A 15,245-nucleotide genomic window follows, 5' to 3' on the forward strand; every position below is an offset into this window, starting at 1 on the left:
AGCCGAACCATCCAGGGCCTTGTCTGCCACTGAGCCCCACTCTCCGCCCCAATGAATGCCCACGACCCCTCCAGTCAAAGCCCCCTGAGGAAACAGAAATGCCAAGACCTCACAGAGCGGCAGAGCCAGGACCCAACCTCTTGGCGCAGAGAAGGGTTCGGTCTTCGCTCTCTCTCCCTACAGCTCCTCAGCCCCAAACTGTGGAGGGGGCGGGGGCGCGCGCACTCCACCACGCACGCGCCCCCACGCACGCGCTCTCCCTCCGCGCTCGCGCTCCTCCCCACCCCGGCCCGGAGGGGGCGGGGCTGCGGGCGGCCTCGGAGGGTGCGACGCCCCCGGCGCGGCGGCGGCGCTAGCGAGCGGCCGGCCGGGCGCGGGTCGCTGGGCGCGCCGTTCCGGCGGGGCCCGCTTGCACAGCCGCCTCGTGCGAGCCGCCAGCCCGGCTGGGGAAGCTGCGAGCGCTCCGTGTGCCGGGCCCGGGGCGGGTGGCGTTACCCTCCCGCCGCCGCCCTCCGCGCCTCCTCCGAGCGGCCCCGCCCCCGTTCCCATCCCCCTCACGCTTACCTCCTGGCTGTGCCGCGCGCGAGGCGGAGCGAGTCGCCCGCCGCCGCCGCCAGCGCGGTGCTGAGGGGCGAGAGCCTGTACCCGCGCCGTCGCTGACAGGACTGCCGCGGGCTGCGCTCGCCGCCGGGAGGCCCCACCGCGCCTTTCCCGGACGCAGACCCACCGCGGGCGTCGGAGCGCAGCGAGGTGCTCTGGGATCGCGGGCGGCGCCGGCGGGCGGCGCGATCCTCACAGAAGACCCCGGGGACTGGGGCTTGACCCCGAGGTGCAGCGAGCCCCCCTCAGAGCGGCAGGTGAGAGACCCGGGGAGCCGGGGAAGGAAAGGTCGCTTCAGTGACAGGGGCGTTCTCCTTCAACGCCTGGGCTCCAGGGAGAAGGGTGGGGGCGAGCGGGGAGAGCGAAATGGGCAGCGAAGTGCCTCCGGTGTCCAAGGCGTGCGGAAGGTTGGCTCCGAATGTGGCACTCAGGGTGGCTTCGGATGGGTCCGGGATCGATCACTTAGGTGTCACCGACTTTGGTACCGAGAGAGTCTCCGGATGACGGGGACCCGAAAGAAGATGCGAGGCAGATTGCTAAACGTGGCAGAGAATGTGGTGCAGAACGAGTTGCAAAATGTGCCCCTAGAATGCAGCATAAAAGTAGTTGTGAAATGTGCCAGGTAAGGCACAGGGTGGATTGGCCCGTGTGGCGTTGAAATTCACGGTTAGAAGTGTTATTAGTGATACTGTTAATTCCTCTGAGAAAGGAGGAGTAGTCTAAGAAGAGATTAGTAGGGCTTATTGCTAGATATTTTATCACAGGAAATCGAGAGGAGCTATGATATGCTATTTTTTGATACAGAGATAGTGCCCATGTGAAAGAAACAGGCAAACTGTTTGGTTGTGAGATGGGAGAGAAAAAATAGGGCCAAAATAATTCCAGGGTTTGCCGTCAGCGTGTAGAGCACTGACACAATTGTATCCTGTGTTCTGTTCCAGGTGTGGAATGTTTAAAATGGTTTTCACCAAAAATAAACAATGATAATTAACATTAGGAAGAAGATTTGGTTTTTTGAGTGTCTTTCAATGTCATTGCTCCTCTCCAAGAAAAAAAAAAAATTAAAAAAAAAGAACACCCAAAAATACCCCCAAACCACCTCACATCTTGACCATAATTCTGAGTTCAAGATCATTAGGCAAAAGGAAATTTTTTTTGTATGTGCCCCTTTCTTCATTTTTACACAGGTGAAAATTTCTGGAATGAGGAAAACAAAACAATATGGTGAACAAAAGGGATAAATTTACAGGCATTTTTGAGGGGTTGAAGCCAAAAGCTACTGCAATGGTTAATTACAGTGAATTACAGCGAAATATTCTTGATGTTGGGGGGAAAATAGGAAAAAGAAATTGAATACAGTAAATGTGGCATAAAAAGCAACAACATGGATACTGTCATTGGAGTGCTTCTTGCAGCATTTGCCAGGTAGATCATCTTAGGAATGTGAGCACAGAAATAAAACATTAAATATTCCTTCTCTCTCTCCCTCTCTACACACACACACACACACACACACACACAATTACCCACATGCTGCAAAACATTGTGACTTCCATTTAAGAAGAACATCTGTGTTTTGAGAGGGTTGTCAGAACATAGCTGGAATTTCAGAAGTAACAAAAGACAGCTCCATGAGTATTTAATATAACTTATATACATTCAGTGAGTGTCTGTATACTATGAAACAAGCAGAAATATCTGCATGTGTTCATTAGGATATATGAGATTTTAAAATGTGCTTTCTGTTATAATTCTTGTAAAGAAACTGAATTACTTGCTTGAATGTTGTTCTTATAATAGGAACAGTAAGTAATTTGCCAGATAATCTGAAAATTCATACTGATTGGCCTCCTCCTGGATCCAGATTCAGCTATTGAGGGATCTTTTGCTTCAAAGACAAAGCTGGATTTTCCTTGGTGATTAATTTTAGGTTTTAGTCTTTTCTGTTGCTGTGTCCCTCACCTTGAGGCTATGTTGAGGCTAAAGCAGAGGAGAGGGCCAGAGGAGAATAAAGAGCAGTTCTGTTGGGTCTTCCTGTTTTGTTCTGACTGTAAGCCATATGTACTGCCACCCCCTACTGTCTGTAGGAAGAGGTGATGCAGAGCCCCATTCTTTTCTTGTTATCACTGCCCCCTTGTGTAAGGGAAGAAATTGATAGTTGCAGTTTGGGAAACAGCTCTCAGATTGTTCTTCATAGAGTGGTTATGTAGAATTTATGACCATCTATACAGAGTTGCCGGGCTTTAAACTTACCATTAGTCAGGCTTCATGTTTAATGTCCATTTTTAATAGTAGCTTATTTTAGTCAGTAATTCAAATTGCTCAGAATGTTTCAGTATGTTTGGGAAGATGGTGCAGTGTTATTACTAGTAGTAGTACTAGCACTAATAGTAGTGGCTCACCCTTACATAGCAGCTGCTTTGTGCCAGTCCTGTTATACAGGTTTTAATCAGTTCCAGCACCGTATGAGGTATGTACTGTTGTTTCCATTTTGCAAATGAGAAACTGAAACACAGAGATGTTAAATAACTTGCCCAGGGTTATTTAGCTAGCAAGTGGAAGAGCTGAGTTTCAATCCAGGAACTCTGGCTCCATACTCTGTGCTCTTCGTCAGTGAACTGTATTGCCTTCTCAATCAAATTAGTAATGACACACATTGTTGAAATGCAGGTGCCCATCGTAAAAAAGCAAATTCTGTAGATGTGGATGAGCCTAAGTTGGAAGACACATAAATGTTAAGCCTACAAATACACCAAAAATACGGTTACTTATGAATTCTTTAGGAATTTAGTTTCCTAATTTATTTCTGGGATTATGAGTAGAGGAGTATCAGTACTTTCTATATGGTTAAGGGAGTATTTGTGATGGAGGTTGGTTTTGGGGGGAACTTTAGAGGTACAAAGTTTTACTTTCAGGTAGTTTGGATGTGTGTGTGTATATAGTGTGCAGCAAAGATTTACTGGTGCTTTTGAAGAAATAGTTTGTAGATCTCTCTGTTGAGCCACAGAAATAATTTTCTATGGAAAAATTATCTGTTTTTCCTACCAACTTACATTTTTATGGTCTCTGTTTATTTTAAAAAGTAATTAACAAAAATGGATTGGATGCATATGTATCTTTTATCTCTTCCTTCAACAATTATTCACTCAGGTTTTTCCTGCACTTAAGCATTGTTTTATAGATATTGAGTACATTTGAAATAATGTTTATAAAAATGTGTAAAGTATAAAAGAATAACAATGCAATCAACACTTGTATACTTTCCACCCAGTTTGAGAAATGGAATATCACCTCCTATGCTTGTAACAATTATTTCCTTCTCTTAACCAAACTTTCTGCCATTCTGTGAATCACATATGTCATGTAATCAAACATTTCCTTCATTTTCATATACATTGATTGATAAGGAAATCCAGTATAATCTACTGATTGTGTCTAAGACTTATTCATGTAATGTTTATGTACTTCAGTATATTTAATAAATTGTCATAGGCTCAGATCATGCTCTATATTTATATTGGTTGATGGTTCATTTTAGCACGCTTATAAAACCTAATTTGATGTTTGCATCTTTATCATAAAGTTTTACTAACATGGTTAAACATTAGTGGATTATTTCCTTCTTCCATCATTGGTTCTTGACTGTCTTTGGCTTTTCCCCTCCTCTTCCTCATAAAGGCCTTTGTTCTTTTTGTGTTTTTCTGAATGACTGTGTGCATTGTTTTGAATGGAGAAGGAAGTAGGCTTAGAAAAGAATATATACTAAGCCAGTAGTTCCAAAGGGGAATATTAAGGTGGTTGATATTAATTAGATATAAGGAGGAACAAGTGTGATTAGAGGAATGAACCAAAATTCTCTCCTTGTCATATTTCTTTCTCTTACATAATTACACTGATTGGGCATAGTAGTTCAATTATGTTTGATTGTACTTATATAGAATCACCAATGTTAGCTGTAATATTTTTGCTGATGGTACCCAGATTTTATTTCAAGGAGCTAGACCAAGCTGTTGCAGGTGGCTGTATATTTTCTAATACTAGTCTGATCAAGGTAACAAATACTGTAAAATAGTTTGGAAGCTAGTTCAATTATTTGGACTATTTTTGTTTTCCTCAGCATTGCCCTATCTGCTGAGTGCCTGTAGTCATCAAATACTGTTATCATTTGGAGAGTAGGCACTGTATAAATATATAGTTTAGTCTTTGTTATAATACCATGAAAACTATCACTTGGTTTATTTGAATAGCATCTTTTGTAGTAACTTGTATTAGATGAGGATTGTTTACAATTAAAAATAATGAGTTGAGAAGATGTCTGTATGGTAATAGAGACTTGATGAGTCTAAAAATCTGTGGAGAGAAATATGTTACAAGAAGAGCTTAAAGATTTACAGCAATGTTTCTCCACCCAATGGTTCTTTTTCTTTTAAAGGGATATTTTTACCTTGAGTACTTAAGATTCAAGGTAATATTAGAAGTAATTGTAATACCATAGTTTTTTTTTTCTGGAAACAAATTTTTTTTATTAGGCCAGTTTATTTTATTTACAAAATCTTTATAGATCACTTGAAAGCTGTGTTTATGGATGTTACAAGTATCAGGTAAGTTGCTTTTTTATGGGCCAAACATTGTAACAGTATCTTGTTATGTTCAGCTTCTGTTTGTCCTTGAATAGTTAAAGGTAAACATAACTAAGTTTAAGAAGTGAAGGAATTAGGATGGTATTAGTCGTTATCATGCCCTTTCTTTACTCTTTCCTTCCCCATAATATCAATTTCTGTCCTCATTCAGTACATGGTATATCCTACCTCTCAGACGCCTTTCTTTCGATCAGAACTTGGGAGATTCTGATGTCAGTCATTTAAACTGAATAGTTGCATTATAGTGAATAATCTTGTTGGTATGTTTTTTAAAAATCTAATCACCTTAGTAATTAATGATTTATCTGACAGTTTCATCTTGTGCCTCCTAATGACACTCATGTCTAACTCTGAAGAAGTTTCTAACAAAATGTATAGTTTGATTCTACTTTTTTTTTTTTTCCTCAAAAGAGATATCCCAAGTAGAGAGGTTTGGAGCACAGATATAAAAGAACATTTTTCTTTGTTTGCCCTGGTCTCAGTCTCTCATATACATCTTTTATATTAAAAAGGTTATTGCTATATGAAGAAAACTTTGATTTTTGTATATTAGTCTATTCTTCAGACATATTATGTTTAAGGTATATAAGTTGAGTTAGATTTGTTATGTTGGAAAATTGGGGGATTTTTTGTGCAGTGAATTAATACATTAAATTATTCATTTAAATATTTATTGACTACCTTTACTAATTTACCTTTACTAATTTAGTCTTTCAGTTTAAGGTAGGAATTTCATATTCTTCCTTAAATGAAAGCTAAATTTGTAATTCAGAATTCTGTGTCCTAGATGTTCATTCTACCTCTGGGAAAAATATAGCTGAAAAAATGTTTTAAAGTTTGTCCCTTTCCTAAAGTTTCACTGGCCAATGTTGATAACTTTCACCATTGTCTTTACCTTGGCAAAGGTATCATGAAAAGGAAGACAGTGACTTATATATTTCTTTTTATAAGTATCAGCAAGTACTGCGGACATAAAATTCACAAAGAAAAGTATATAAGCAATAATAATGGAAAACTTCTGTTATTCCAAACAGATGTCTTTGGACTGGGTAGCCATGCTTATTTCCTTGTCTGTAATCCTGTGCTTGCATTCTCATATATGATTATATCAGATGATATATCTTATTATAGAGATTCACAACATGAAGAAATATGACGCCAGTTTTTTTTTTTTTATTGCTGTGGAAACTCCCTTTCCCACCTATGGATCCAGCCTTATAAGCAGATTTGTTAGTTATTAAATTTGGAAATGGGAGCGGGTATGTAGATACTGTGATTTAATCCCTTAGGCATGGAGAATCTGCCTCAGATCGCAGCAAATTCTCTTTGCCTACATGAAAGAAGTCTTTTCTTAGCCTTTTGTTCCTAATCTTGCATTGTAGGGTCTCACAGTTTCTAACTTTAATTGCTAAAACTTGATAAGGCAAAGCTGAAGAAGCTTGATGGATATTTGTACTCTAGAAATCTGTTTCTGTTCAAATTCCATGGAATCCTGTAGAGCTCCCTAGGATTGTGAATTAGGGTGAATGAAGGTAATTAACTTTAGTAGACATGTGGGATGAAGACTTACTACACACTCAAATTCTGCTTCAGCATCAGAGAATCTTAGCTCTTCCTTTTTAGGGATTTAAAGAGGAAGAGAGATGAAAGTTGTTGTTCAGACATTGCTGTATTATAGGATGACAGTAGTATTGTTCAGTTGTAAGAAGCTTTTGAAATTCTACAGTCGTGAGACTCATTGTATAGTAGAGAGAATGAATTTGTGAGTTTTTGAATCATGAAAACGTTCAAATTATCGCTCTGTCACTTACTAGCTGCATGAGGGGCTAAAATCTCTCCTGCAGGGTTTTGATGATGATGAAATGAAATAATGTCATTGAAAATTCTTAGGACAACGTCTGGTACTTAATAAATGGTAATTTTTATTAGATTTTGGAAAGTGTCCTGGATTTCTGTTTTTTGATGTGTGCATTACATCGCTCCTCCCCAAGTATTTTACTAAGCATTGTCAATTCAGCTTTTCCTTGTTATTTTGTCTTGCTATCCTTTTCAGCCCAGCAAGCCATTTTTTAAAAAACCTGTGGTAATTTGGCTACTCTTTAATTTTATTTGTGTCTTGAAATTTTCTTTTATGCAGTATTTGACGAGAGCTGAGAGAAAGAGTTGTTGAGTAACTGTAAACTTAAAAATAGAAACTCTTAGGAGGGAGATGCTGTTGGACAGACTCCTGGTATGTGTTTCTTTTTGGAGTATTTCCCTTTAAGCACCACAAACTGGACAAAAATTAATTTTTACTCTCCTCTATAAAATAGCAAACCATAGCACTTCTTGAGACAATGAGCCCTTTGATAGTTTTTTTTTCCTATTTGATCATGTAAACATTTTCTACTTTTACAAACACTTCTTATTTTTTGTGAATAACTGGAACTTTTTCTTTGTGATAACTTTATTCCTTTCCCCCACCCCAAGGACCGTGTTGTGAGCTTTTTGTAATTTTTCTTTCTTTTTTTTTTTAAAGATTTGTATGTAACAATCAGTCAAGGTGGTTGGTTTTCTTTTGTGATCTGCTTACTAAAAAGAACTGTTTACAGTATAAAATAATACACCAGTAAAAGTTTGTCCTCTTTAATATAACAAGCTACCTATTAAAAATCTTATTTTTCCCCAAGCTTCAATTATTTGTGTAACATTTTGCCCATTTCTGCTGATTTGTGTATATATCATGCTTACAGTTATTCATTGACTATTTTTCTTTAAATGTACTTGACTCACTTTCTCTTAGTTTTATCCTTGGTTGTCATAATATCCATAAACTGATAAGTTTGTGCTAGTTACAAAATAAAAACTAGTTCATCCTGAAGACATCTTGCCTAATGCACTTGAAAAAGACCACTTATTCTTCTGTTTGCAACCATTAGAATAAACAAACCAAGGGTGAACAAAGAAAAAGTTAGTATTTTCCTCTCCTTCTCCACTTTTACTCCTTGGAGGTTGTCAGTTAACCAACACTTTGAGTGTTTTTTAACATCTTTCTCTTTGCTCAAAAACATACAAGCATATATACACACATATATAGGCTTTTTGTAACTTGCTTTATTCATTTAAGAATATATCATGGCTATCTCCAGTTTAGTAAATGGAACTCTAATTAAAAAAAGCTGAATAACATTCCATAGTGTACTACACCATAATTTATTCTGTTGTTCCCCAACTGATGGATGTTAAGATTGTTTTCATTTTTTTTTTGCCATTATAAACATTAGTCCACTCTTACTCATGACTAGACAAGCAAACATTTTAAATAAAATATTAGCAAAATAAATCCAGCAATGTTTTTAAAAGATAATACATCATGATCCAGTAGATTTCATTCCGGGAAGGCAAAGACAGTTAAATATTAACAATTTATTAACAAATTTCAAGATAAAAACTGTATGATTATCTCTTTTGGGGTAAGTTGGGGGACTCTGTGCTTTATTTATATAAAATGGCACAGGGAGATGTCTCCACGCGGAAAGTAGTCTTAAATTTTGAGCAGTTCTTTGATCCTCAGAGTTGATACACAAAAACTTTTTTTTCCTGGCATCTTTGGGAGGGTTTTCTGGTATCTGGGCCTTGACTTTGACCTTGGCCTCACTACTGGCCTTTGGTTGCCAAAGCCTGGTACTCCTGACAGTATGGACGTGAGCACATTTCCAGAATCTGAGATGGATGATATGGATGAGTCTGTTCAATTTAGGGCTGGCACCTTTTAAGATCTTGTATTTGATTACTTTGGGCTAATAAGTGCCTTGTTGGCTTCTGTACAGGTGCTCATTGTCTTGGAAACGTTGGCCTGAATCTTTTTGAGGCCTTCTTATACTTGTTGGCAGAATATGCATTCCTTAGGATCTAAGTTTCTTGAAGTATTTCTCAGACTGATCATATATGATATTGTTCATGGGTTCGGCCATATCTCTATTGCCAGCCACCAACTCTGGGAGTGGTGGAGACTGGAAAAAAGAGACCCATGACTATCTTAATAGATGCCAGAAAAGCATTTGATAACACTTTGGAGTAATTTCCTCAAAGTATATGTGGCATAAGTTCTGAGTCCTTGCTTAAGTGAAGATGCTTTCTTTTGATCAGTAAATGGTATCTTGGCTGGGTATAGTGCTCTTGGATCATTATCCTTTTTTCCTATATAACACATACACCTTTTACCATTGTCTTCAAACTTCTTGTGCAATAAATAAGTCTGATGCCAGTCTGATTTTCCTTTCTTTATAAAGAACTGGTTCTTTATCTTCTACACAAAAAGTCTTGCCACCCTTAGGCTCTGTGAATTATCAAGCCTAATCTCATGTCCTTTATTCTTTTTATATCATGAGAAACCCAATACTGCCAGTTCATTTCTCATTTTCCAGACTCTAACTCCTGTCTGTATAGTTCTGTATTTCCTTCTTTTTGACTCTAGCTTTTCCCCTCCTAATTCTTTAATGTTTAGTAATAGTAATAGTAATAGTAAAATCATTTTGGTCATTCTGAGATGATATTCTCAGGTACACATTGTGCTCTTTCAAAATGTAATGTCAGTTTTTTTTTTAAATTTCAGGAAAGTGGTTTTGAATTAATGTTTTTACTGTTTGTTCTGTTCCTTGCTTTGATTTTCCTCATCAGGGATTCCTGTCATATGTATGTTCAGTCTTTGTCTGTCTTCAATATTTGTCACTTTTTTTTCTCAAATCCTTTTTATCTCATTTTTGAGTTAACATTTTTTTTCTCTTTCTTACCTTCTGTTTTTCTTAAGGGACTATCTGTTCTTGTCTTCATTTTTGGAATGCTTCTTTCCTTTTACTTTTAATTCTTACCTGAGTTATATCATCTCATTTTGAGTTTTTATAATTCTTATATCTGTTGCTCTTCCCTGTGTTGTGTCATTTTCTTAAGGTCTTTTAGCTCATTTTGAAATAGCATGTTGTAGTTTTGATCTGTTATGTAGGCGCACGTTTCTAGCATGCCTTCATTGTCCTCAGGGATGTTACTCTGCTCCGTATGCTCTCTTTTCTTCTAACAACTTTATATGAGATTGACCCTGATACTTTTCTGTGACTCATTTTTACTTGAAATTAATTAAATGAATCTTTTAGAATGTGGCTAGGTTCAGGAAAGCTTTCTTTTAACTTCACAAAGCTTTTTTGTCTGTTGTTTTTGTGTAGTGTTAAAAAATATGGTGGCTTGCTTTCTGAAATTTCCTGGCCTTATTCTCTGCTGGTAGTTTTTTCTGGACCTTCTCTTTCCTTCATCTCTCTTGCTTGATCTCAGTTTTCACCCCTTTATGATCGTGAAACCCTTCTCTGTGCCTTCTGGATCTCACTGTCAGTCATCTGCAAAACTCTCTTTTATCTTTAACCTCTTTTCTAAACAGTATTACCTTCCTGCTCTGACTGCAACTTGCCTCTTCCCTGAGGGCACTTGCTTCCCTTGAAGAGTTAAGTGGTAGCTCCTCCTAGTGAGGTGGATTAAGTATTCTCTTTGCTTTCTCATAGTTGCTTCTAGACTTCTTCTGGGCTCATTGCTGGTCTGCTACTCCAGTTGTAGTTATTGGTGATTTCAGTATTTATACAGATGATCCTTCTAACATTCTGGTCTCTTGACTTCCTCTTTTCTACTAATCTTGTCTTGTCAACCACCCCAGCCGTTCACTTCTTTGGCATATCCCATGCAAATGTTTTTAAACTCTCAGTGTTTCTGCATTAACTGGAGAGCTTTGACAAACTACAGATGCCTAGGCCTTATTCCCAGAGTTCCTAATTTGCCTAGTCTAAGGTGTGGCCTGAGATACAGTTTTAAACCGTTTTCCAAGGTGACTTTAATGAATAGCTGGGATTGAGAGTCACTACTTTAGATCTTGTTATTACCAATAACTACAGCTTTCTGTAATATCAGTTTTGAGCATTTTACTCTCCAGCTACCACCTCCATCTCATCTATTCTAGTACCCAACATCTTAATTCCGTGATCTCACAGGGGTCTTTTAATTTACCACCTTTTCACTGCTCCTCAATGCATTCATGTCCTCACTTCCTTTTTAAGTGAATTCCCATGGTCTATCATTACAGTTGCTCTCCTGCATCTCCCTCAACCCCCTTGACTTGACCTTTCTCCCTTGGTGGTTCTTGCCTGGCAAAACCCAAACCTGGTTAAAACCAACTCTACTTATTTTACACCTGTACGCTTGTTGCTGAATATGACTGGAGCAGAACAACTACCGTGACTTTAAATTCTTGGCCAGTACCAAATGACTTTAAATTCCTTACTTAGGGCTACCAAGCTGTTTTACTGCATTATTCTAGTTCTTCAATACTCCCATTCACTTAGATGATTCTCTTTCCCTTGTGCTCAAATTTTCCATATTTCCCTTCCCATCCTCTCTTTCAGCTGGTGACTTTACTTTGTTTTGCTAAGAAAACAGAAACAAACTTCCCACCACCTGCATCTTTACTAAAGTTATTGTGAATTAATTGTCTTTTCCTCTCTTGAAGGCTGTTCCCACCAATTGTCCATGAGCGCTCACCCCTTCTTGCCTTCTCAAGGACATTCTTCCTGTAATTCTCCTCTGTTCCTCCTTTTCTGGATCGCTGTCGACAGAATAAAAAACTGTAATTTCTTTCATCTTACAGAGGCCCTCTCTTAACCTTACTTCTCCTTCCAGCTACCATCCAGTTTCTTATTGCGTTTATACCAGACTCTGCAAAAATAGTTGTCTTTGTTCACCTTATCCTGTGCTCTTTTTTATAGCTGTATTGAGATATAATTTACACATCACAAAATTTATCCATTATAAGAGCACAGTTCAGTGATTAGTGGTAATTTTACAATATTTCCATCACCCCTCAAAATTTTCCATGAGCCCATTTGCATTCAGTTTCCATTCCCAGCCCCAACCCTAGGCAACAACTGATGTGCTTTCTGTTTCTGCAAATTGGCCTTTGGACATTCATATAGATGGAATCATACAATATGTAGTTTTGCTTTGTTTTATATGATGCAGTCTTCTCCTTCTATCTTCTTTCACTTATTAGCGTAATGTTTTTGAGGTTAATTCATGTTGTGCATGTATCAGTACTTTCTTTCTATTGCTGAGTATTATTCCATTGTATGGATATGGCACTTTTTGTTTATCATTCGCTAAATAACGGACATTTGGACTGTTTCTGGGTTTTGTTTATTATGAATAATGCTGCTGTAAACATTCAGGTACAAGCTTTGAATGTGGATATATGTTTTAATTTCTCTTGAATAGAGTCGTAAGAGTGGAAATTGCTGGGTTTGTGATCCATTTTAAATTAATTTTTATATGTGGTATAAGGTAAAGATCTAAGCTTATTTTCCTGTGTGTGGCTATCCAGTTGCTTCAATACCATTTGTTGAAAAGATTATTCTTTCTTCCATTGAATTGTCTTGGTACACACACACACACACACACACAAAATCAGCACCTGGAGTATGAGGAGGGATTATCAATCTCCTGTAGTTGTCTCACCACCTGGAACTTGCTGTTAACTCTCCAGTCCATTAGTCCATTGCTTGTTCCAAACAGGACTACAACCTTAGGCTAGTGGAGATACTGGCCCCTCCCGTTTACTTGCTGCTGGGATGACTACTATAACTGGCAGTGCTACAAATTGAATTCTGTTTGGCAGTAGCAGCGAAGTTCTGGTTTTCGTGGCCTGGCCCACCATGGTTGAAGACTGCTTGTTGGAGGCAGCAGTTCTTTTTAGGAAAAACGAGAGTACCCACAAGCAAAAAGAGCAACAGTTTGTTGCTCTTATCCAACATTAAGTAGTTTGCATGAATAAACACTTCTTAGTTTGTTGTATGCTTTTTGTTGGTTTCCAAGGTGCTGAAAAGTCAGATTTCCATTCTCTGTTGAACCCATTCCAGCCAGGCTTTCTCTCCCACCATTTCACTGAAACTACTTATAGTCATCAGTGGATTTCACATTGCTTCGTTTGGTTGTTTTTCAGTCTTATCTTGCTTGACCTATCAGTACCATTTGATACAGTTGATTACTCTCTCCCCTCAAAGTCTTTGGCTTCCAAGATACCACCATCTCTGTGTCATGGATGCTCTATTTTAGTGAATTTCTTTCACTGATTCCTTCTCATCTTTGCAACCTGTAAGTTGTAGTGCCTTATGAATTTTATCTCTCTTGAGGACATTGCTTTCCCTCTGCCCTTGCAAGTGATGCCCTCTCCCCTTCCTTTTTTTTTTCTTTGCATACCCCTCACACTGGACCTGGGGATAGAGTAGAGTTCCTCCTTATTCTCCTTTTCAGCCTTCAAACTATTCTTCTCTCTTTCCTAAAATTCTCTAGCTTTGAATCTCATGTCATCAGATTTTATTTACTACAACCTCCTATTATTGTTGTTGACTGTATCTCCTGTTCAGGATGACAGAAGTCTACAATGACTTCTGATGCTTACTACTCAGAGTTAAGCCAGACTTCACAAGTTAAGGGCACATTCCTCTATAAGACTACTCTCACTTCAAACACTAGCTGCAGCTGGGACTTTCACTTCTGACTAACTGGCTATAAATTTGAGGGTTCCTATTACTAGAACAACTCACAAAACTTAAGGAAGTGCTACACTTAAAATTATAGTATTATTGTAGCAAAAATGATACAAAACAGAATACACCAAAAGAAGGGACATATAGGACAAGGTCTAAGAGGCTCTCAGATGTGAAGCTTCTGGTGTCCTCTCCCTCTGGAGTCAGGATATGCCACCCTCCTGGTACATCAGCATATAACAGTACACACAGAGTATTGCCAACCAAGGAAGCTTACCCAAGCTTTGACATCCGGAGTTTTTATTAGGGCTCGTTATGGCATTTAACTGATTTAATCATCAGCCACTGATTAAATTCAGTCTTCAGCCCCAGCTTGCCTCTGTGGAGGTCAGGCTGATATCACATGGCTCAAAGCCCCAACCCTACAATCACATGGTTGGTCTTTTTAGTGTAACCATTACCCATCCTGATTCATTTCATTAGCACCAACTATTTAGGGACCTACTATGAGTTACATCATGAGTTAGCATAAGCTAGCTATCAGGGCCCACCATGAATAACATAGACAGTCCTATCACTCAGAAAATTTAGAGATTACCTCCCAGGAATTGGGAACAAAAGCCAGCCAAAATCTTTATAACACAGGATTCTAGCTGCTGCTCCTGCTGCTGCTGCTTCTCCTTCTTACCTCCTTCTCTTCTCCTCCTCTTCTCTCCTCATCTCTCCTCCCAATACTATTTGGTAATTTCAACTTACAGATCTTTCAGTTCTTTGAATATCCCTCAGTGATCTTGACTTCCATCTTACCTACATTATTCACTCAAAAATCATACCTTTAGATCTTGACTAGTAATTGCAACCTCTCCATAATTTCAGTTTCATGCATCCCACTCTCTGACCACCACTTGTTATCTTTCCATCTGTCTCTAGTACACTGACTCCAGTAATCCTTTAACCCCAGTAGGACTAATGCATTGATTCTGCCACTATTTCACTGTCTCACCCTTTTCATATCCTCTCTCCCTTTCTTCCTTAGCTTAAATCAGTCATAATCATAATTCTCCCTTACATATACTTTGACACCGTTTTCTCTTTCTTGATTCATGTCTTTGCTGTGCCAAACATATTCCTAGCTAAGCCCAGTCTTCCACCTGTTCCACGCCTGCACCCGTGAATCTGAATGTAGTTAGTGAAAAACACACAGTCTTGCTGATCCATTTCATTTGAAATTTATGACCACAAACCTCAAGTGGAATTCCAGTGCTTCCAGGTAATCATGCTATCTAGGAGGTGGGAGAATGAATAGGTGATTATTTCACACTTTTCTTCTCATCTCACTTCTAATACTTCTTTCCATTTTTTTTCTCAGCTAATAATTTTTCTTCCTACTTTATTAAAAAAGTTGAAAAGATCTTCTGTAGAATCCTAGTCACATCTCATCTACTAGCAT

The 15,245-nt window shown here is 38.8% G+C and overlaps 1 protein-coding gene across 5 annotated transcripts in view; it reads left to right on the top strand.

Moving 5' to 3' along the window:
* The first annotated feature begins 314 nt into the window (after window positions 1-314).
* Window positions 315-15,245, top strand: part of TANC2 (tetratricopeptide repeat, ankyrin repeat and coiled-coil containing 2) — a 309,551-nt gene continuing 294,620 nt past the window's right edge. For all 5 annotated transcript variants that reach the window (XM_015235187.3, XM_031685573.2, XM_031685574.2 and 2 more), the window contains exon 1: window positions 315-857. The gene's annotated coding sequence lies outside the window, so the exon portion shown is untranslated. The remainder of the gene's footprint in view (window positions 858-15,245) is intronic.

This window comes from Vicugna pacos, chromosome 16, assembly GCF_048564905.1.
Source record: "Vicugna pacos chromosome 16, VicPac4, whole genome shotgun sequence".
NCBI classification, from domain to species: domain Eukaryota; kingdom Metazoa; phylum Chordata; class Mammalia; order Artiodactyla; family Camelidae; genus Vicugna; species Vicugna pacos.